Here is a 24,251-nt window from a genome sequence, read left to right on the forward strand (position 1 = left end):
TTTAGAAATGGAAAGGACCTTGGGGATCATTGAGTTCAACTCCTTCATTTTACAGAAAAGGAAGCAGGTTCAGAGAGGTTAAGATATTTGCCCAAGGTTGCACAGGTAAGCATCAGAGGGTTGACTTGAAGCTAGGTCTTCCTGAGTCCAAGTCCAGCACTCTATAAACTATATATGTGTAACCATGGATGAGTCATTTAACCTCTCTCTGCCTCAGTTTCCTCATCTATAAAATGAGGATAATAATAATACCTATATTCCAGGGTTGTTGTAAGGATCACATGAGATAATATTTGTAAAGTACTTCGCAAACTATAAAATGCTATATGTGTTGTTGTTACATTATGTAATATATTCTTATATCTGAATTGTACATAGGTAGATTGTCTAACAAATTTTGAAGACAATTCACTATAATAAATTTCTTAAGCTGGGATAATAAAATCTTAATTATCTCATTGTTATTTCTCACATATTATTTTGTGGGTATGGAAGCTCTATGTTTTACCAGGATTATATCTTTTTAATGCAAGAATGAATGTTATTAACTTTGTTGGTTGACCAATCACCCACCTCACTTAAAGCAAGTGATAAGATCCTCTTCTCTAACCTTAACCATATGAGAACGTATTGCAAACAATCAAAAACTTTAGAGTACATGAGAAAAGTCCTTAAAAGCCATTGATGAAATGGAGTGAGATTGCACAGGAAGTGTTTTTTGGATGAGTTGAGAAAACTTATTCATACTCCATAGGTCATCAATAAAATGGACAGCTAGTTCCAGAACTGAGAGATGTGAACACCTGAAAGCTTATGGTGGAAACGCTCTAGTCAAGCCCTGAAGAAGAAAGCATTTGGGGGTGGGGAGATGAGCACTTCAGCCACAGACTCCAACCCATCCCTTGACCAGTGGAGGACCTTTCCAACTTCAAAGGGTCCTTGAAAAGGCAGATCCAACAAGCCCCACAGAGAAGCTATGCCATGCTGAAGGATATCTTCATGAGCACCCCAAGGAGAGCAAAGGACTTACAACAACCAAGAGCTATGAATTACCCTCACTCTTTTTTTTAACCCTATATAACTATTTTCTCCAAGTTGAGCTCACTTTCCCCTAGACTCTATATGTACTTAAGGGAGATTATCTCATACTTCTTTTTTTGTGTGTGTTGGTAAGGGGGTGGGAAGGAGAGGTTTTTGTACCAAGTTTACTATGCTATTTTAGTAAATATCCTCTTTGTAAAAACTAATGGTAGTAATTGATAGTAAAATATTGATTAATATCAGTGATAATGAGGAGCTATTAACTGGAAATTGAAATTGAGGAGAACCCACTAGAATGGAGATTTGAGTAGAGAACAAAAGAAAGAGAGTGGTAAATCTTCAGAGTTACCATCTAGAATCCCTTTAGGAAGAGATGCAATGACCCTTTGGAGACTCAGTTTGCCAGTGGGAGTGGGAGTCGGAATAAGGATTCACAGAATGTTTAAAGTCTCCACTTATATGTACACCACCTCATCTCTGAGACCTACATCTTCTCTTAGATGTTCTTACACATTTCCAGACTCCCTCATATCCAGACTGAGCTGTGAGGTTGCCTGCGTTACCAGTACCTAGTGCCACTGCAGCCAGCAACACCCTTCTCCAACAAGGGGAAACAAGAGTATGTCCAACTTGAACAACCTCTAGTGCTCAATTTGGTTTGCCAAAAGCATCATCGTTGCTTCCTGTTGCTACTGATATAGGCTAAGGGGACAAGGAGGAGGGAGACAGATAGGTCAATAGCAACCCCAAGCAGGAACTGGGCTAAGACAAATAGTTGTGAATGCCCACAATTATCACAATATTTACATAAGGGGAGGAAATGCAAATATAGCCTGCCTAACCTTCTGGACTCTTGGTCTCTTCCCATCATCCATCACTTCTCATTTAATTCTGACCACAGTCTCTTTAAATCAAATAACACAAACTCTCCACTGTAAAACATTCACCCACTTCCACCCTCGGTGAGTTAATGGTTCTTCTTTGTCTTTACCAAACCACTTGGAGAATAGGAGTGATCCTACTCTCTGGCATTTCTGAATATGCTTGGTGGCAATCCTAGTGACTGATTGATGCATGGACAATTCATCACTTCAGAAGACTGAGAATGACCAAGCCTCTCTCCCCTCAGTAGAAAGGTGGTGGACCCTTGGTGCAGAATGAGGTCTGTATTGTCGGATGTTGGGGATAGAAGCTCAATTCCATGTGGACAGTCTCGGGCGGGTAAAGGTGGGAACTTCTAAATCTTAGAGTTCTCATGAGGCCCCCCATGAAACACCAGGGAATCGAGGAGTGAGACCGAGCTATCTCGTGTATTTCTGCCTCTTCCCGTGAGAAACGTGATGGGAGGAGCATCCCCACCCTCGAGACTGTCCCAGATCTGGGCACACCTATTGTTATCTAACAGGCACGGTATTCAGGTGCAAACTACACGGCCGGAGAGCTTAATTAGGGTCAGGAAAGCCTGAAGGCGCTCTTAGCGCAGAGGGGCCCTGACAGGACAGAAGGCTCCGTTTTTCCTCTCTTCGCTCTCCCCTCCCCCTCTCTCCCCACTTACACTTCTACTTCCAATCTCTTACCGTAAGATCTTGCCTCCTTGGGAGATTTCTCTCTCCCTCCTAAGGAAGAGCTCCCCCTGCACATGTAACCAGGACCCTGAATAAAGCCTAACCCTTGTTCGACTCCGGAAAGTCTCTTCTCTCATACGTTTATCCAGTTTGGCCAACCGAAGACCTGGGACAGGTAAGGTAAGACTCGGGTAGCCCTCAGGCCTCTAGGCGTGGCAGTCGGACACAGATATTTGCTTTGTTTGCCTTTTTTGGGTTTTTGTTTTTTTTTTTTTTGTTACAAAAGAGGGTTGTTCTGAAAGGAAATGATAGTGATTTTTTTTTAAAAGACCATCATTAAAACCACCACAAATGGTGGTACATTCAGCGATCTCAGCTCATCTCACAAGGAGAGCAGCCTGGCAAACAGTAGCTTCAGTGCACATTCTCTGTTGCTCAATATCGCCATTTTTTTCCACTCTAATACCTCAAATTTCAACTTTCTAGGTTGCACTGTACATTTTACTTCCTGTCGTTAACATTCAGCTCTCCTCTTTTGAAACAATAGGATTTAAAACTGGAAATGACCTTAAAGATTATTTACTTCAACCCTCTCATTTTACAGCTGAAAAAACTGAGGCCCGGAGAGATAAAGTGATTTGTCCATGATCACACAAGGTAGTTTAGTAGCAGAGTCATTCTTCTGACTTCAAATCTAGGACTTTTCCCTCTACTTTACATTACCTGTTTACTGCACTGTTTGGGCATCAAAAGACCTAGGTCAGGGGTCCAAATACATGCTTTAGCTCTTTGAGCCAATATAAACAAATAAATCTGCAATTCTGCATCAATGAATTTTGTTGATGGATATGAGAATCCCTGACAATGAACAATGATGAGCCACTGGCCTTCAGAGCAACAGAACTCAAGAAACTGGCTGTCATAGCCCTCAGTCTCCCACTTCCCCGACAAAACACGAAGCTCACTGAGATTCCACCCCAAGCCCCACAAAAGCCTCCCCTTCTCAGGTGTTGGCCCCATCCAGCAGCCTCTATCCACAGACACTTAAATTTAAATCAGCAGTCCGTACAAATCAGGGTTTGAATTATTGTTTTGATGATTGTCTAGACTTAAGAAAGTGCTAATAATGCAAATTAAACTAAAAGGGTGGGTGCATACATTTTTTTTTCCCTGAAGAGCTCGGTTGTTAAACATATACCAAAATATCTCTGTGGTTTTATATAAACCAGCAGTGGTACAGTAGAAGACAGGAGGTCTAGTGACTGCAGGTTAATAATAAGATATTTTAATATATATTAAAGGTGATTTTACATTCATAATCTTATTGGAACCTGGCAATACCCTAACAGAGAGGCAGCTTACTGGTGCAGTACATAGAGCACCGGGCCCAGAGTCAGGAAGAACCAAGTTCAAATCCAGCTTCCAAAACTTCCTAGCCATGTTACCCTGTAAATCACTTGACTTCTGTCTACCTCAGTTTCCTCAACTATAAGATGGGGATAATAATAATAATACCTACCTCCCAGAATTGTTGTGAGGATCAAATGAGAAAAATGAGACCATCGCTGTAAAGTTTTGGTGCCTGGTACAAATTACATACTAAGTAAATGCCTGCTGCCATCCTCCCTGTATGTGGGCATTCTCAGATGGGCCTTTGAGAAAGCTAGCCTTCTTCCAAAGTCTGATCCTTCATCATTTCTTGACTTCTATCCACTAGCTTTCAGATTAAATTTAATTTGATGCTCTGCTGGATCTGTGACCTCCTCAATGTGGGCAGATCACAACTCAGTCATGTCTCCTCCTTACACCCTAGTGATTCTCATGCATGTCCTATGAACACACTACAGAGTATCTCCTCCATACCCTGCTCCACCTTCCCCATACACACTGTGCTGGGAGTGTTCCTGTGGATTTCCTGATACTAACTAGGGACCAGCAGAGCATGCAGGGCACCCAGTTATCCCTTGATCTTACTACATGACTAGCCCTTTTGTTTCCAGCCATAGATTTTTCTTTTTTTGCTGATATCCATCTCACCGTTTCTCATCTACATCGAGTTTCAGCCTCCTTCTGCCAACCATACCCAACATCCATTGCCTTCAACTTTACTTCTTTGAAGGGAGTATGCCTTGACTTGTAGCCAGTCTTACGACATCACCAGAATAACATTTATATTTAATAATATTTAAAAGATGGGTCTCCATTTTATGAAAGCACTTTGGACCATTAAACTAATGGCCAGGTTTCCCAAAGGCAATCTAGCCCTCTCTCCTCCCCCTGGTCAATTCTAGAAGATGGGCTGATCAGGATTAGAATGAGGGATGGACAGTCCTCATGCTCTGTTGGTATCCAGGAAATGTTCAGAGATCTGGAGGAAATTGCTCTGTATGTTGGGTGGATCCCCTGGGGATAAATTTATTGGAGGAAATAAATGAGAGTCACACAGGGTGGGTAGGAATGGGTGGAATCTGCACCCTTGGAGAAAACAACCACTCCAGTGAGATCACACTTCCAGCAGAGTATCAGAACATTTTTTCTTTCCACTATTTGTATATAAATTTCAACTATATTATGAATTAAGTAGACTGGAGATATTCTGGGAACTTAGTATAGTGTGTGTACATAGTAGGTGATTAAAAATTGTTGATTGACATTGATTAAACCTAACCACAATTATAATTTGGCCAAAATTTTCTATGGGAAAATGCATTTACTTTCCAAACAGTCACCTTACAAAAAAACTTTTGGAACTGACAGTGTTTGTAAGTAGGAGATTGCCTGTACTTTTCTTTGTCCCGGTCAACACCCAGCTGCAGAACTTTTTTAAAACTAGAGTTATCCTTCTGCCAAGTGCAGCGAACAGCACACAGTGGACAGCACGTCCATGGCCTGACCTTCTTTTTACTATACACCATCCCTCACCATTTCCTGTTGTTTCATCTCTTGTTTGCTCTTCAGCATGACTGAGAGGTAATATCACGCAATTCTCCCATTTGCTCAACCCTACAGATGTTTTTTAAAAAGTCTTAAATTCACCTGTAACCTCAGCCAAATGGCTTTCACCAGAAACTGTCTGAAGAGTACTTCAGCACTCATTTCATAGATGAAGAGTCTATATTGATGGTTTCTAGGATTTTCATGAATCCACTCAACAAATACTTAATGTGCTGCCATCATTACTAACACACAGTACAAGGCTCTGGGGTGCCAAGGAACACGAAGATAAGGAAGATGTAAGATCATAGGTGGAGAGCCAGCTGTTGCTCTCAGAGGTCATTAAGTGTGACCCCTTAACTTTTGGTTCCTGACTTCAGGCAATTTACTCTGTATCTCACAAGGAAAATAAAACACATACATACATGATTAAGAGGGGGATAAATAATGTCCTAGGGGAGAAGAGATGGAGATAGATCAGGGAAGGCTTCATGAAAAAGATGCCATTTGAGGGGGCCTTGGCAAGTAGCCTTTCAAGAGATGGAGCTAAGGAAGAGCCTTATAGGTAGAACGAAATACATGCTCCCTGTTCCCAAGGGTGTGTGTGTGTGTGTGTGTGTGTGTGTGTGTGTGTGTGTGTGTGTGTGTGTAGATAACATTTCTTTGAACCCTGCCTAGTATTCTTTAGGTAACATGGATGGTCTCTGTCAGGGCCAGGCTCAAACATCTCCCTCAGGGTTGTATGATACCCTGACAGGTGTCTCTTTACTCTGTTATTGATTCAAGACCCCCACCACTTATCTTCTACCCATTTATGGGGCCCAGTGGTATGTGTACCTCAGTTCTATTTGACAACTTAAAACTAGGTAGCTTTTACAAAGCGATATTTACTCACTGATAGAGCAAGAACAAATGTACAAACATTTCCCCCAAAACCTCAGAGGCATAATTCCCCCTTTGCCACCCCAGTCTTGGTCAAGGGGAGGTTAGACTTAAACTGACCTCAGTCCCTTCAAAGCATTAATCTCACCAGTTTTACATGAAGATTTGGCATCGCTTCTAGACAAGTCCTTCCATTGGTCTAGATCCTGAAGATTGCTGCCAAAAATTACTTCTTGACCCTTGTTTCTTATTCCTTGGGGCATCAATGGTATATTGGCTATAAAATCCAACATGGATTCTGACTCCCAGATTCCTATGGCTCACTTTCTTGGACTCTGAAACTTTCAAAGGAGTTGCTCATTGTATGGAGTGAGTGGAGAAGTCACCCTTGTCCCTCAGATGTAAATGCAGCAAAGAGAGGATCAGAGATGATTCAAAGCATTTTGAAAACTCCCACGGTTGCACTCATATATCAATGGAAAACAGCTCCTCTTAACAAGATGGTGGGCCAAGTGGAACCAGTTAAAGAACAGTCATACTTTCTCCATGGGGTTTCTCTCGAATGTTATCACAATTCACCCAGAATTAGCTTCCTAGAGTCCTTCATATGGAAATACCTTTTTAGCAAGCTAATGGGGGCTGCACATTCACCAGACTCCTATTCCATTTAAAACATCTCTTTATTTTTCCCTTTTATACCTTCTGCATTCCCTTTGTTTTCTTCTCCTATCCCATTAACTCAAAACTGTTTTCCCTCCTGACAGCTGTAATTAGACTAGCCGTCTTGTCTGGGAAGATTCTTTGGGATTGGCCTCTTTTCTACACCCCGTGCACATGCATATGAAATCAGAGCTGTGGCATGACCAGGACTTTGCCCCAGGGCACTGATATCTGATGTGCTGCTTCCTCTTGGCTCTGGACTGCTATCTTTGGCCTCACTGTCCTCTGCTAACCCCATTTCATGTGGCACAACATCTCCTGATCCCTTGGCCAGCCCAGGTCATCCCTGTCGCCAGGGTCTCATGGCTGTTTTACCTTTGCCCTCCTTTTGCCCACCTATGGTGCCCTCAATCAGCCAGTAGCCTTCCACACCTCATTCTGGTGGGTGGAGATTTCAAAATCCATGATCCTCTGGTCCAAAGTAAACTAAACTGAGGGATGGACCATGCTGGGCCTGTTGCAACTGCTTCTGACTGGTGAGGATTGGTCAACTTTATTGTTTCCTGCCCTGTCACATGGGATCAGAGGCAATGTATGCCAACTGAGGTGGAATTCTAGGCTCTCCTGTACCCAGGTTGAACTCCTCCCTGGGGTGACTTCACCCTGTTCAATCTCTGGCAGCCTTCTCAAAAGTAAACCTTGGATCCTGAAATCCAAAGTCTCTCCCTGAGACTTCATTCAATTAATTCATTCTTCATTTCAATTGAATTCATACTAAGGACCAGAACTGGTCCTCACAGCTCTGGAGCAAATATTCCTGAAATGGGTGGCAGAGTGGATAGTGCATTGCATTTGGAGTTGGAAAAACCTAATCTGGAATCCTTCCTCAGACAACTGATAACTGTGTGACTTTGGATAAGTTACTTAACCACTTAACCAGTTGCCTCATCTATAAAATGGGGCTAATAACATCACCTACCTCCTAAGTTTGTTGTGAGGATCAAATGAGATAATATTTGTAAAATGCTTTATAAACCTTAAAGAACCACATAAATGTTGGGTAACAGTATAATAGTAGCAATAGCTAGTTAGCTATGTGGTACAAAGGATAGAGTTCCAGGCATGGGGTCTGGAAGATCCGAATTCATATCCAGCTTCAGACACTTACTAGTTATGTGAATCTGAGAAAGTCACTTTAAGAAAACAAACAAAACAACAAAACAAAACAAAAAAACAACCTCTGCTTGCCTCAGTTTCCCCATTTGTAAAATGGCCTACCTCACAAGTTGTTTTGATGATCAGATGAGATAATATTCATAAAGTGCTTAGCATGGTGCATGGCATACAGTAGGTGTCATATAAATGTTAACTATTAGCTACATTATTGTTGTTATTTAAATAATAGTAATAAATAACAGTGTAATCTTCATTGTTGTTATCCAGGATACCTGCAGCAACTGCCTCCTTCCAGGGAAAGGTCTCTGCCCCCCTGGCTCTGCCTAAAGGCCATTTGCCACAATTGTCTCACACAGGTATCAACTCCTTCCACACTCTAAGTGTGCTCATCGTCTCATTTGGCTGCCATAGCCTCACAATGTCTCTGAACAATACAACTACGTAATCTCTAGCAACCATTTCATTTCTAAATCATAAGAAAACAGACTTTCTCCTTGGCCCACTTAATGACATAGCTGTAAAGTTCAGCCAACAGTCTTTTCTCCTTTTTTTTATTCTAGAGATTTCTTTTTAAATCCATCATAAATTGCCCCAGTCCTAAAACTCGCATCCTTCTCATTCATGCCTGGCATATTAATCCCTAGAAAAATGTCTCTTGGAGTCATTCCCACAGACTATGATCAAGATTCCTACAACTGACTTCTCTGAATCTTAGGATGATAACAAACTGTCCTCTGCGATCTGTTCTCTTTCCATCAGAGAGTCTGTCTTGCTCTTCTTCTGGCTCTTCTGACTTTTTTCTTTTTATCCATCTGGTACCTTAGCGGAATCATCAGGCACATCAGAATCACTTCCTTTTTTGGTTCCTCTCTATTCCATCATTATTTCCTCATTATTGGTTCCTTCTCCCCCTTCTTTTCCTACTCACTCTAAGGTCTGGACCTGTTTTCTCCATTCTCCCTGGATCCCACTATTCTCCATGACCCTTCTCCTTCTTTGTCTTTCTCCACATCAACTTCCAAGTCCTGGGTCGCTTTATTCCATCTTGTATTCTGGAATGATTCATCCAACCACTTCTTATAATTGCTGCAAGGGCTCTCTCAAGCCACTTTTCCTTTCTGACCTTCACAGATGGCAGAATTTTTTCTTTTACCCATGGGTAGACTCAGAATTTTATTTAGGAAAAGATTAAATGGTGTCAGATAGATGTAATCTTTTTCTCCGATTATGGCATATTTATTGGGCATTCCTATTTAACATTTGTGTATTCCAACCCTTCCTCCTTCTAAGCCTTCCCTTTCATCACATTAAGACCATGTGTGTCTCACACCATTTGACTAAGCCCCCACATGGTCTCAGAAGACACAGTGAGTTCAGAAAATAAGCAAACTTTATTGCATCCTAATTATGAATTCTAATATATTGGTAGATTTGGGGAAAATTCCATAGTGTATAAAGAGCTAGACTTGATACCAGGAAGACCTGAGTTCAAATTTTACCTCTGATATATGTTAGCTGTATGATACTGGGTAAGTCACTAACCTTTCAGGGTTCTAGACAACTTTTTAATAGATGACCAATTGCAGAGAAGACCCCAATCTGTATTGGTAGGGAGTTTTCTAGATCATTGAGATCACAGGCCCAGTCCCTCCCCTTTATGTAACAATATCCTATACAAAAGTCCTACTTATGCTGTGCAGCTGATCTTGAGTTCTCAAAGACCATGTGGGTAGAGCACAAACTATTACACATTCTACTGTGCTGGAAACAAGGTGGTGGGCATGTTTCAAGTGATAACCTGTGTCTTCTGTTCAAGGACCAGTTTGGTGACAGGGACAGGCACTAAGTGGGTTGCTCAATAGATGACAAATTCTTTGACAATGGCAACCAATGAAATAGAAAGAGGTGCAGAAAGGCTGCAGGTCCTGCAGGGAACATCACTGCTTCAGAAGAAATAGCAGAGAGACAGCACAGTACAATGGTGCTGAATTTGGAGTCCTGAGTTCTAATCCTACCTATGACACTTACTAGTGTGACCCTGGTCAGGTCTCAAACTTCTTGAGTCTTAATTCCTTTTTATATAAAAATTGGGAGATGGATTTGATAACCTCTAAGGTCCCTTGCAGATCTAAATCTATGATCCTATGAATGGCAATGGTGAAGGGATGGAAAGGGAGTGCTAAGAAATTGGACTGTGAACAAATATTAACTGCTCGTCCTCTAAATAGGTCAATAACCAACAAGCTGGGACATTGTTAGAGGGGCTGAGTCACATCCTGAGTGACATCCTCACTATAGATTAAACCAGGAAGTGCAAGAGATTGGAAGTATCATAGGCTCTCCCCAGAGAGGAGATGGTAGAGTTGACTCCGTTGTACACCCAAGAACAAGGGACACCTTGTTTCATGGGATACTTGATGATTTTGCTGGCAATTTTAATGCTCAAGATAGACAAAAAGACCACTATTGAAAGAAGTTACAACTTATAAAGCCAATCTCTATTAGAGGATGAAAAAAATAGAACTCAGTTACTAAAGTCAGAGAAGTACAGGGAAACATCTGGAGATCGCAGGCATGGATGTCCTTGGCATATAGTGGCACTATATAAATGCTCGTTTCCTTCCCCCTTTCCATGTAGAAACAAAGCAGGTAGCTCTAATTAAGTGAATAGACTTCTTTTCCTTGTTCTTTGGCTTTTGTTTGCTTCTGTCTGTCCCAAGGCATGGCCCAGAAAATCTTAAGTCTCAAATAAAGGCAATGGAGATGTTGGGTCTTCCTATTACTAGAAAAATGTGAGAAGCCTGCCATAAGTGCAGTAAACCTTGTTCCAGGGCCTCCACTGAATGAGCTCTCCATGTATGCAGTGGTTGTTCACTGCCCTGGTACAGACAGAGGTAAACAAAAGGAAAACCACCTTGGCAGCCTTGGAGCATCAGGTGCATGCATTGTCCTTCCATGCATGTGTCTTGGCTGGCCACACACGATTCCTATACATTTGTTCCTTCACACACATGCCCTGCCTATACATTTTTCTTATGTGTGTGTCTTTCTACACAAGCATTTATTAAGCACCTAAGACATGCCACACACCATCTGTGTACATGGGCACATGTGTTCCCTTTATATATGTTTTTCCATGTGTTTCTTATGTGTGTTTTTCCATATGTGTTCCCTAGGTATGTTTTTCCATGTGTTCCCTGGTTATATGTTTTTCCATATGTGTCCCCTTATGTGTCAACTTTTCCAACTGATGACGTGCATTTGTGGGGGAGTATGTCCAAGATCTGTGAGGGAGATATTTAGTTACTTTTCTTATTATGCCCTTTTATTAAATGCCTTCACTTTGAACTTAATGTATCCTTTGGCTGATTATTTAAAGGAAAACGCACCAGAGGAGGCTTACGGGCTGTGCTTTTGAGTCTACCTAAATCACAGAGCAATTTAAATCTGGATTAACAGATATCTGGGGGACCTGTTCTGTGAGTCAGTGCGATCTCAGGCACTCTGCTTGTGCTCCAAGGAATAATGTTGCAGTATCTGTGGATGCCATGAGTTGAGATAACAACTAGTAATAGTTGTTATAGTCAAAGGAAGAGAAGATATGTCGTGGTGGTGGGTGCCCCCCGCTGAGTGATACAGAGGCAGTTGTTTGATGATTTGACAGAAATAATGCATATATAGAGGACAATACAAATGGCAGCCTGAGGTATGTCAGGCCTAAAGGACCAATGCCCATATCTAACAATTGATGTGTGGACAAATGATTATATAGGAAAGAACCTAGAAAGCATTGCTAAAAATGAAAAAATTCTGAACACAAAAACTGAAGACCTCAGGAGAATACGGAGATAATTTCATCATTATTGCCTGCTGAGAGTAGGAGTTGCAGAAGAGAAGTCAACCAATCAAATAACAAGCATTTATGAAGCACCTAAGAATATATTTTAGACAAAAACTAAACAATCTCTGCTTATATTCTAGTGGGAAAGACAACATGTACTTATGGAAGTATGGAAAAAATAAATACAAAAAAGTCACATTTAACATATGAACAGCTGGTTTAAGATAGGGTATGAGAATGGAAATTGAATTTTTGAACCAGAGCTTAAAATAAGGGCTCTTTGCAAATAGTAGTCAATAAAACACATTTACATGGAGTCTTATAAACCTGACCGAGAGATCTTTAAACTAAAGGGTGAAAAAGCTGCCAAGCTAGATCAGCCAAACATTTGAAGGAAAAAACAAGAAAAGGGTCCAGTAATTCACAGGAGGCACTATCTATGAAAAGAGTCAACATCAGACACTTATTAGCTATGTGAACCTGGATATCTATGATGTAGATAGCTGTACAAATTATACATGCATACTTATATACACACGCTTAGAAGCAGGTAGGTGACACAGAGGATAGAGTGCTGAGTCAGGAAGGCCTCAGATATTTATTTATTGTGTGACCCTGGGCAAGTCACTTAATCTCTCTCTGTTTCAGTTTTCTCAACTTTAAAATGGGCATAATGATAGTACATATTTCCATATATGCATTGATGTATTTAGTGTGGATAATAAATAGAGCAAACTAAGGTTCGTAACACATTAAATTACATTTGACTTCATAGGCATCACTGATACTTGGTTTTATTAGATTAATGACTGAAATATGTCACAGGAAGGATTTTCCAAATATATTCAAAAGAAGAGTCAATAAAAATGGTGGAGTGGTAGAGCAGTGGCACGGCATGTTCAGAAGAGATGATCGTGGGAGGAAATCAAGGAACTTGAGGAAGAGAAAGATGCTGAACATTATTAGGATCAAATGAAGGACAAGTAGAATCTTGGTAGCAGATAGCTAGATAGCACAGTGAGAAGAGTGCTGAACTTGGAATCAGGAAGATCTGGGTTAGAATCCTGCCCCAGATACTTACTATCTAGGTGATAATGGCAAGTCATTTCATCTTCCTCAGCCTCATTTTCCTCATCTGTAAAATGAGGATAAAAATAATATGTGCCTCATAGGGTAGTTCTGAGGATTCAATGAGACAGCATGTGTAAAGTGCTTTGCAAATCTTGAAATACTACACACACACACACACACACACACACACACACATATATATATATATATATATATATATATATATATATATATATATATATATATATATATATATATATATATATATATATACACACACACGCTGGCTATTGGTACTAGCTATTAGTACTAATCTGGTATGGAGAGGTGATATAATAGCAATAGGGGGATTTTGATTTTCTAGACATCTGCTGAATTCTCTCTTTCTGCCAGAAGAAATAGAGCTGCTAATATAATCTTGACTTGCCTTAATGATAATTTTGTCCTACAAAAATTTAAGAAGCAATAAGGGAAATGATTTTTTGGATGTGATTTTTACTAAGAAGGAGGAACTCATTGCTAAAATAGATATCACAGCCACCTTGGGAGCAAGAGACTACTCCATCATCGAATTCATGAGAGAGGAATACAAGAGAGAAAGAGAGGTAGTTAGATGACACAGTGGATAGAGCACTCAGTGGGGAGTGAGGAAGATCTGAGTTCAAATATGGCCTCAGACATTTACTAGCTATATGAACCCAGGTAAGCTATTTAACTTCTGTTTGCCTCATTTTCCTCAACTATAAAATGGGGATAAGAGCAGCTACCTTACTGAATTGTTGTGGGGATCAAATAAAATAATATTTATAAAATGCTTAACATAATGCCTGGCACATAGTAGGCACCCTATAAATGGTGGTAGCAGCAGCAGCAGCACTAGTAGTAGTAGTAGTAGTATTTAGGGATGGCAAATTTCAAAGTGTTCAGAGAAAAAATAGGTAGGAACCAATCACTGAATATTTTTCAAGATCAGTTGGTCAGAGAGATGGGAAGTTCTTGAGACCAAAATTCTGAAGATACAATGATTCCAGTGAGGAAGAATGGGGGGTGGGGAAGAAGCTGTGCAGTAAGATTAGCCAGATCACTGTAGCTGCAGAGGAGACACATCGGCCATCTCCCATTTTCAAGGCACTTATAGAAAGGCAGGTAACTGAGGATGATTGCAAAAGAGTGATAGAATCTGCCAAGAAGAGTTTCAGAAGAGACTCAAAGACTGCTGTCCAGGATGATGGACTAAGGAGCTCAGCTACTCCATCCTCATTTCTATTCTATTTTCCCTCCCAAGGAGAATGGCCATGGACCTGGGAGGAACACAACAGAAATGTTTATCAGTGAGCTGGCAACCAAGAGAAATGAAGAGAGAGTAAGACCTAGCTGACCTCAGGTAATTGAAATCATTAGTCTCTGATGAACTACTTTCTGTGGTACTGAATGACATGGTAGATTCGATTTTTGAGCCACTGTTGATTACGTTTCTTAGCTCATAGATGGTGCTTAATAAGTGCCCATCGATCATTTGGTTGAGGCATCAGGCAGACAAATGAGAGTTCCATTGGTGGAAGGGGCGGGGGGATATCGGTACTGAGTGACAGTAATATTTTAAAAAACGAAAGAACACCAAAACAACATGGAAAACATCATGGAAAATAGCAGAGGTGCTACAGGATGAAAGTAGGGCAAATGACCCACTTTTTTTAAAAAAGGAAGAAGGTGAAATCTATAGGTTAATGAGCTTGGCTTCTATTTCTTAGAAAATTAGAGGACACATTATTAATGAGAACGTTTATAAGCATTTAGAAAGAGAAGCACCAATTGGTAAGCCCAGAATGACTTCATCAAGGACAGATCATGCTATACTAATCTCATTTCCTTTGGGAGGGAGAATTTTTATTGGATTAATAAATCAGAGGAATGCAACAGATGTGCTATAAGTGGATTTTAGTCTTTAGTTTTGACAATTTCTCCTGTACTATTCTCATGGGCAATGTATTGAGATGTGATTATAGGATCACAAGCTTAAAGTTGGAAGGAAACTCAGAGGCCATTTTACCCCAGTCTCCTAATTTTACAAATGAGGAAGCTCAGGTCTAGGGAGATAATAATATGGTTAGTAGGATTCAGAATTGGTTGTATGATTGAATGCAAAAAGTAGCAATTAATGTACAAGATCAACTCGGACATCTTTAGAGGAGCCTGCCACTGAGCTATCCTTGACCTTGCGCTGGTGGACCAATATCATGGTTTTTCAGTAGCTTAGATGAAGCCATGACTATCAAATTAGCAGAAAACATGAAACTGGAAGAGATAGCTAATATATTGGACAATAGAATTAGAATCCAAAAGGATCTTAGCAGGTTAGAGCAATAGGCCAAATCTAATAAAATGAAGGAGCAAATAGAAAGCCTTTCATTTTGGTTCATAATTATTATTTTTATAAATATTATTAACAATAACTATTATTTCTGTAGCACTTTAAGATTTACAAAGCACTTGATAAATATTATCTCATTCATCCTTACAACAGCTCTAAGGGGCGGGTACTCTTTTTATCCCCATTTTAGAAAGTGAATTTTACAAATCCTTGGCAAGATCTTCTCAAATCAAATTAACTTATGCCCTCATTACAAAGATGAACACAAAAGAGGAAGAAAATATATTGGAGGATGGGAGGATGGGGGGAGAAATGGGTTCAGATTAGGAAATGAAAGAAGTCAAAGGATTGGTGAATACTCCAAACCCTATTCTTCTCTGTATTAAATGTCTGGCTCTTGAGTCAGTTTCCACTGGCAGCTCCAACTTGCATTTACAAATTATCCACAATTTAGATCGTCTCATTTCCTGAATGCTCTTTCTTCACAGTCTCCCCTATGTGCATTTAAATAAACAGAACTATCAGCTTAGATAGCTATTCACCTTTCATATAATTTCATACATATAAAAGTGAAATATATGACCAAAAGAGACAAGTCCAGCCTTGGCATTCAGTTGACATCTAGAAAGAGGCTTTCTTTCATCTATCTCCGTCTTCTATCTGAATGAGTTTTAGTAGGAAGCATGCAAAGGTAGATAAAGACAGTGGGTCTCCTCTCTCTTCTAGGTGTACCCCAATCTAGTCTCATCACAAACACAGGCTCTGAATTGTCCCTTCCCTGTATCATGATGTCCCTCGTGCCTAGAACTCTTCTTCACCCTGCTGAGGGGTGGCATGTGATCCTCTTTGGCTCACCACTAGATCCCACTATGGAAAATTTCACCATAAGGACCCTAGAAAGCTTACTCTGGTCTCCCAGTCAGTCTAATGCTGCTGCCATTTGCCATGCTTTCCAGGTCACTTTCATGCTCCCTGGAGTGAAGGAGAAATTTTGTCACTTTCTCTAAAACCAGTGCAAATCCTGAAGCCTCCTCCACATGAAAGACTCATGTTTTGGTCTTGCTGCTTTGTGGCAGATGATTAAATTTATTCTAGGGGAGAGATCTCTGGGAAGAGGAAAGAAATACATTGGGAAATGTAGGTGATATAAAAACAAAATATATCAATAAAAATTTTATTCTAAATAATAAATTTGATCATCTATTGAGTAATATGTAGGTTGATATATTTATAATACAAGACTGAAAAGATAAGAAGGATTTAGGAAATGTTGTATCTTTGAAGTTTAATATATGCAACATAAACAAACCGAATTCCCAAAGTTTCCATGACACAATGAGAAAAGCATTTCATCCAGATAAAAAAGAACCAAGTTTTCAGTGTTTATGCTCTTTTGCATTCCTATAATACTTTTCTCCTCTATACTCTGAAGGGTGCTTTACAAATATACCCTCATTAGTCAGAGTCCTTTGGGAGATAGACAAATGGCAAATTGCATTAAATTTGGATTGAGTCCTTTAAAAACAATTTACAATAAAGTCAGGCTGTAGGAGAAAATATTTGTGCAAATGATGGAGCCAAAATGATACCACTGACAGTCTCTTATGAAATGGTGATTTTTTTAATGCAAGCCTGAAAAACAAACAGACAAAACAACACAGATCCAAAATGAAAATGGCACGTTCTCCTTACATGTGAGTTAACTTTTCAGAAAGAAAAGTTCTACAGTCACATTGTCTCTCTGTGCGTCCTTAGCTTGCTTTATGGAAGGGCTACCATTGACTCACAAGAATTACTTCTTCCACCATTTTATTCGCTTTATTATTTCACTCGAAGAAAACAAAGGATATGTTTGAAATTAATAGAATTAATTCCATTCAGATGGTGAAATACTGCCTGGTTGATGCCTGCACCCATTTCTTCCCCTTTTGTCAAGTGCCCAAATAGATTTTGATGTGTAACCAAAGTGGTATGGGACTCTCCTTACTGGAAGAGATTAAGGCCCTGCCCAATGTGAGAGGAGGCTCCAGTTTTTGCCAGTCCCCCTTTCGGGACTTTTCAGGTGGAGTCCCCCTTCAGGACTCTCCAAGCAAGAGTCTTCTGTGAGCTTGGTGGTGAGTTGACTTTCAGATTCAAGAGAGTTTTTTTTTAATAAAATGTACCATAGCATAGACCAATGGTATCAGTTGAAAGGGGCCAGCTAGGTGGTACAGTAGATAAAGTGCAGGGTGTTGGGTCAGGAAGAATCATCTTCATGAGTTCAAATCTGGCACTTACTAGCTGTGTGACTCTTGGTGAGTCACTTAACCTTATTTGCCTCAGTTTCCTCATCTCTAAATGCACTGGAGAAAGAAATGGCAAACCAGTCCAATATTTTCCGAAGAAAACCCCAAAAGGGGTCATAAAGAGTTGGACATGACTGAAAATAACTGAAAAACAACAACAAACGATTCTTGCAGACTTAAAAAGTCACATGTTAACATCTATATCCTCTTGTATTTTTATTTACTTTGTTAAATATTTTATAATTACATTTTAATCTGGTTTGGGCCACACTTAGAAGTTCTGAAGGCAGGCAGGTGTGTTGGACACTTCTGGCATAAACTATTAGAATTAGAATGGATGTAGAGGGAGCTAGGTAGTGCAGTGGAAAGAATGCTGGGCCTGGAACCTAGCTCCCCTTACTACTTATGTGACCCTGGGCAAGTCACAACCTCTGTCTCCTCAGGTTCCTCAACTGTAAGATGGGGATCATATTCCCTACTTCACAAGTCATAAGAATCAAATGAGATAATATTTGTTAAGCAGGTAACACAGTGCCTGGCACAGGATGGGTACTTAGTAAATGCTCTTCCCTTCTTTTCCCTCCCCATCTCAAAAGTAACCTACTAGCAGGAATACATTCCTCATTGCCCACCATGAATAGTTCATACTCTGTTAATAAGGGATAAAATTAGATGACCAAGTCTCTTGTTATTCTGGGCTGGGCCTGACTCAGGTCAGTCCCTTGGTAGTTTAAGTCTGAACTTAGCATAAAATGAGACTGGTAGGTCAACCAAGAATTTAAAAAAGAAATTTACTTAACCACAGTAGGAGAAGGCTATTCAATAACAATAAACATTGAGGACAGCATGAGTTGATTGGGCTCAGTGAAGTTCTCCTTATTCTAAGATGCCCAAGGTGGTCTGCCTGTCATCATTAGAGACCACCTGAAGAACCTCATGGATGTTTTGTACTCAGGATACCAGAGAATTATGTTCATGAGGCAATAAACACTTAAGAAGGCTTACTGTGAACCAGGTACCAGGTATGCTAAATGCTTAAGAACATACATAAGAGTAAATAAGTCCCCTCTCTCAAGTGGCTTATACTATAATGGGGGATGAAAAAAACACAGAAAAGGGAATTGAAAAACAGGGCGGTGTTGAGAGGGGAAGGTACCCATGTGTGGGAGGCATGTCATCAAAGACTAGAAAGTCAGTCCAAAGCTGGAAGGAGAATGAAAGATTACTTTACTGGCCTGGGATCCTCTTCAGAGTAGAGGTCCCAGGAGAAATTTACCAAAGAGAGAAAGGGGCTGGCATGGCTAAGGAATAAGAAGGTCACAGGGACTGATGTATGTTTTGGGGTAAGAAGGCCCCAGGACCCAAGGCAGGTGAGGAATAGTCCAGAAAGTCAGAGGCAAATCCAGGAATGGAATGGGTGGCCTGGCACCTTCCTCAAAATGGAAACTGAGAGGAATTCAATAATGAGAGAAGGGGGTCAGCATGGCAGAGAGATGTTCTAGCCCAAGCTTTTGGTCCTTTGAACCAATTATATCTTGAGGATAATTCCAATACCTTTTAAGGAAAATCTAGCTTACCTTATGTAGGGAGTAGGGTTTTAGGATATTGCTCCCATCACATTTATGTCATAAACTAGCTTGATAATAAAATCTAAGTAAGTTTACCTAAGACAAAAAATGTTTTAAGCATCTTGCTATCAGTAGTCAACTGAGTAGTTTTGGTCAGTCTGGGTCACGAAGGTTCAGCTAGCTTAAAAGGCTGATTAATTCCAAATCCAGTACAATTCAGTTATTGAGCCCTTTCTGAGTGCATGCTATATTCAAGGCACAGTACCAGATGTTGAGGGTGCAAAGACAAAACACAAAACAGTCCCTGACCTTGAGTACTGAGTGAATGCCCAAAGCAGTATTCCAGGCTCAGATCCAGAGAAGCCATCTGATATCCATAGATATCCTATGCTTCTGGACTAGCCTTGGTTAAGAAACTGTGTCCATAGTGGCTCATTATTCAACACTTCTTCATCTATGTTCCCTCACCTAAATGGCTATTGATGTCAGTCCCTGACTCCACTTTGGTGAATGTTTCTAGTTTGCCTTTACTGGATTCCCAACTACACTTCACAGATATTACCAGTTATGACACTTGCATACATTAATGATCATAAAATCTGAGAGTTGGATGGGACTTCAGCAAGACATAGGACAACCCATACATACAAGATACAAGAATCATAATATGCTCTGGGGAATAATTATTTCTAAATGATTCTTGTAATGTAAGTTTAAGACAACAAAGATAAACAACAAAGTTGTCTTGTAAATTGTTGACATGTCTGTGACCCAGAAGTCTTACAGGGTATTGTTCTAAGCAGATTTTTATATTGGTGTAGCAGTCATGGAATATCATGGTAATCAAATTCCTAGCTGTCTTCCCCCTCATCCTACCACTGACTCATTACCTATTGCGGTTTTCCAGCATAAACACTCTTTCTCTGCTCTGAGAAGTCATATCAAAGGTTCTGTACTTCACTCTGTTTCTCTCTCTCTCTCTCTAGCCTTGAGGTCCCATCCAGGGATAGCACTCTGGCAAAACACCCTAATGTTAGGTCTTACCCCTTCTCTGAGGATGCTTTCCCTTTAATTGCTTTCCCCCAATTGCATTTCCATAAATGCACAAATTCTAATAACTACTGTGGTTAATATCCTTCATAAAATCTAAGTAAAGGTCTACATAAATAAAAGTAAATAGACTTTCCCCATGCCCAGAAGGAAAGGGGCTAGGCATCTGCAAAGCAGTCAAACAGAAACAGGAGATAGAGAATTACTATCTTGGGTGGGTAGGGGGTCTGTAGTCCAAAGGAGGTTTTCAGCAACAACAATTCTCTATCTCCCCAAACTCTCCAGTTCCAATTAGTTTAAATAGTTTCTCTCCCAGAGATCTGACTATCTTCCTTGTGGTGGCTGCCTTTGTCAAAGCTTCATGTAACTCTCAAACTCTTTCCTTCTTCAGCTCTCTGTGTCTTCTACATGTCTCATCAGGAGTTGGGTTTTTCTTTGAATCTGACTAAGGTGATTGGGTATAATCCCTTCCTAAGGCAATTGCTTTTAATAGAAGACTTCTAACAAACAAAACCAATGCAGCCAAAATTAGAAAGAAAGCAGGAACCTGGGAGAGGGGAAGATTTACACCAAGTTTCTCTGATAAAGGACACATTTCTCAAATATATATGTAATTAAGTCAAATTTATAAAAATAACCCATTCCCCAATTGACAAGTGGTCAAAGGATATGAACAGGAAGTTTTCAGAAGAAAAAATCAAGGTTACCAATAATTACATGAAAAAATGTTCTAAATCACTATTGATTAGGGAAATGCAAATTAACACTATTCTGTGGTATCACTTTGCACGTATCAGATTGGCTAACATAACAGAAAAAGAAAAATAACAAATGCTGAAGGGAATGAATAGAAATAGGAAAATTAATGCATTGTTGGTGGAATTGTGAACTGGTCCAAACATCCTGGAGAACAATTTGGAATAATTTGTAGCCAAAGGGCTATAAAACCGTTCATACTCTTTGACCCTGCAATACCACTATTAACTGTGTATCCTGGAGACAGTAGAAAAAAGACAAAAGAACCTATAGGCAAAAGAAAAAAATTTATACTAGTTCTTTGTGGGGCAACAAAGAATTTGAAATTCAGGAGATGTCCATGAATTGGGAAACGGCTGAACAAGTTATGGCATATGACAATGATGGAATACTATTGTGCCATGAGAAATGAGGAGCAAGATGGTTTCAGAAAAACTTAGGAAGACTTATATGTACTGATAGAAAGTAATGTGTGCAGAACCAGGAGAACATTATGCATAGTAACAGCAATAATGTAACCATGGTCAACTGTGAAAGACTTAGCTACTCTGATGAAGACAATGATCCGACAATTCTAAAGGACTCATGATGAAATATGCTCTCTACTTCCAGAAAGAACAGATAAACTCTGATTTTAAAATGAAGCACAATTTTTTCACTTTATTTTTCTTGCATCTTTTTTTTTGCAACAAAGCTAATAAGGAAATGTTTCTCATTATTTCACATGTATAATTGATATATTGCTTGCCTTCTCAGTGGATGGAGAAGGGACTGGATGGAGGGAGAGAATGGGGAATTCAAAAGTTTTAAAAATGAGTGTTGAAAATAAATTAATTAAAATGAACTAAAACTTTAAAAAAAGACTTCTGATAACTGACAAAGCTGGCCTATGTAGACACCTACCCTTTGTCATGACCACTATACCAATGCTCAGTGCTGGACTTAGAGTTAGGAAGACCTGGCCTTGAAACTTGCTTCATACACTTACTAGTTATGTGACCCCCAGTTTCCTCATCTGTAAAACGAGGGATTATGTTTAATGACCTCTAAGATCCTGATCAACTTTAAATCTATGATCCTATTATCCTATGGACTCATTCAAACTGAATTCATTGGGCAAACATAATCTCTATCACCCTAAGATTCAAGCTCAGCTGCAATCCTTGGTTAGGATACAGCTTTTTCAGAAAGAGCAAGAACCATTAACTTGCTCCCAAGTGTCCTAGGATAATTAGTACTGGCAGAAACCTTCCCAGTTCAGCTTCCCCTTAATTCTGAGGCCTGCCATCTTCCTGATAAGATGTGGGAGATGGTAGAGGAAGATCATACTGGCAAGCTTTGTGCTTTAGCCTCTCGATCTGACTATTGTTCCCTGTGGTAAAAGACCTCACCTTCTTTTATGGTGACCATCCATTACATTTCCTAAATCTTCCCCTTTGCAGGTTGGGACATTACCAAGGAATGGCCATTTTACTTAATAACAACTCTGGAGTTCAAAGTTTCACAGTCTTTAAAACCCTGTCGCTCTTTTTGGTCCACACAGATGAATGTGTGGAGAAAAGGTAAATAAGAAATTTACACCCTGGCATCATCAAGTTCATTATTTCTATGATTTGCTCTCCTGTCTTATGACTTTTTTTGCATGTAAATGAGGTATCATTAAAGGCCTCAGGTCTTTTACAAGATGTAAATGAATGTACTCAAAGTTTTATATTCTTTATAAGGTGTAAAGTAATCTACTCAAATACAAAAATGGCTTTATAAGTTGCAAGTGTAATCTGAATGAGACATACCCATTCATCATGGGAAATGTTCTCTCTTCCTACCATAGAAACCAATAGAGAAAAACAGAAGGATCCCAATCAAGAAAACTTGCACAGGAATCTCTAGGTGATTATAGTAGGAATAACAGTCTCACAATCTATGCTGCCTTCATACTCATTTTCCCTCTGGAATTATGGTATTTAGGAGCCAGGACTATTTCTCACAGATGTATATGTTTTTTATAGACTACAAAGGGAGTGAAGTTATAGGGTAGGATCTGGCTGGCATAGACAGTAAGTATAAGGAATAAGGGAGAGAAAAAAATTGGAAAGGAAAGAAAAAAAGAAAAGAATAAATATGGGAAAGGAGAAAGAGTGCAGAGAAAATATTATGGGAGAAAATGAAAAAAGGCTTCATTTTTAGATGTAATTAGTTTATGTGTAATTAATTTGCTTGTCTTTAGATTATATAGTTTACCATTAGGTCATTTTAAGTTCTATTTTTATTATTACTATCTTGAATAGTAAAATTTCTTAATTCTCCTTTTCTGTAATTCCTCAGTAGAGCCACTGACTAATATTGACCCAGATTCTATAATCCAGAATTAGATACAGCAGATGGAGAGAAGTATGAAGAGCCAGTAGAAAGAGAAAAGAAGCCGGGTGGGCCAATGGAACCTAGTGCCCAGATACTTTAGGTCCATAAGCAGCTGCCTGGGGAACACTTGTCTAATGGAAATCCCTCTTATGACATAAGCATCAGAGAAAACTGTCTGTTATAAAAATGTGGAACAAATCAAATGCAGACGTGTACCATTTACTGTTGTATACTGGGAGGTTTTGCTTTCAGAGGTGCCATAACCAATCTGCTCTTAATACTGGCTTTTCTTTAGAGAGCTGAATCTCTTGCCAAGCCCTCGTTCAGCCAAAACACATTTTCCTCTAATTTACAGGAAAAAGAGGAAGACAAAATCCCACCCATCCTTTTCTGAGCTGTTTATTTTCCATTTGAAATTAATGAGCTTCCCACAATGGGGCCAAGTTGGCTTGTTGAGGGAATGAAATGGTAAGTTTCCTTCACACAGAACAATCTAAATATTGGAGTGAGGAGCCCTTCTGTCATTTTGGTCACCATGCTGAGGCCAGTAGTGCCATTGAAGAGGAACAATACGAAAGCATGCTTGCTAAATGGGATGAGAGTCACATTCAAATTCCACTTAATGGTGAAATTTAAGGTTAAAATTTAATATTCATCCTGAGTATTCAAAAACTGACCAGATTCCTTTGC

At 39.7% G+C, this 24,251-nt stretch overlaps 1 protein-coding gene across 6 annotated transcripts in view; it reads left to right on the forward strand.

Annotated features, from left to right (window-relative positions):
- The first annotated feature begins 1,965 nt into the window (after positions 1–1,965).
- LOC140532851 (uncharacterized) overlaps positions 1,966–24,251 on the forward strand; it is a 36,601-nt gene continuing 14,315 nt past the window's right edge. For 3 of the 6 annotated variants that reach the window (XR_011976699.1, XR_011976700.1, XM_072651831.1), the window contains exons 1-4: positions 2,010–2,203; positions 14,456–14,554; positions 22,643–22,762; positions 23,917–24,029. The gene's annotated coding sequence lies outside the window, so the exon portion shown is untranslated. The other 3 variants (XM_072651834.1, XM_072651833.1, XM_072651832.1) reach the window with 3 other exon arrangements.

Source organism: Notamacropus eugenii, chromosome 3 (genome assembly GCF_028372415.1).
Source record: "Notamacropus eugenii isolate mMacEug1 chromosome 3, mMacEug1.pri_v2, whole genome shotgun sequence".
Taxonomy (NCBI): domain Eukaryota; kingdom Metazoa; phylum Chordata; class Mammalia; order Diprotodontia; family Macropodidae; genus Notamacropus; species Notamacropus eugenii.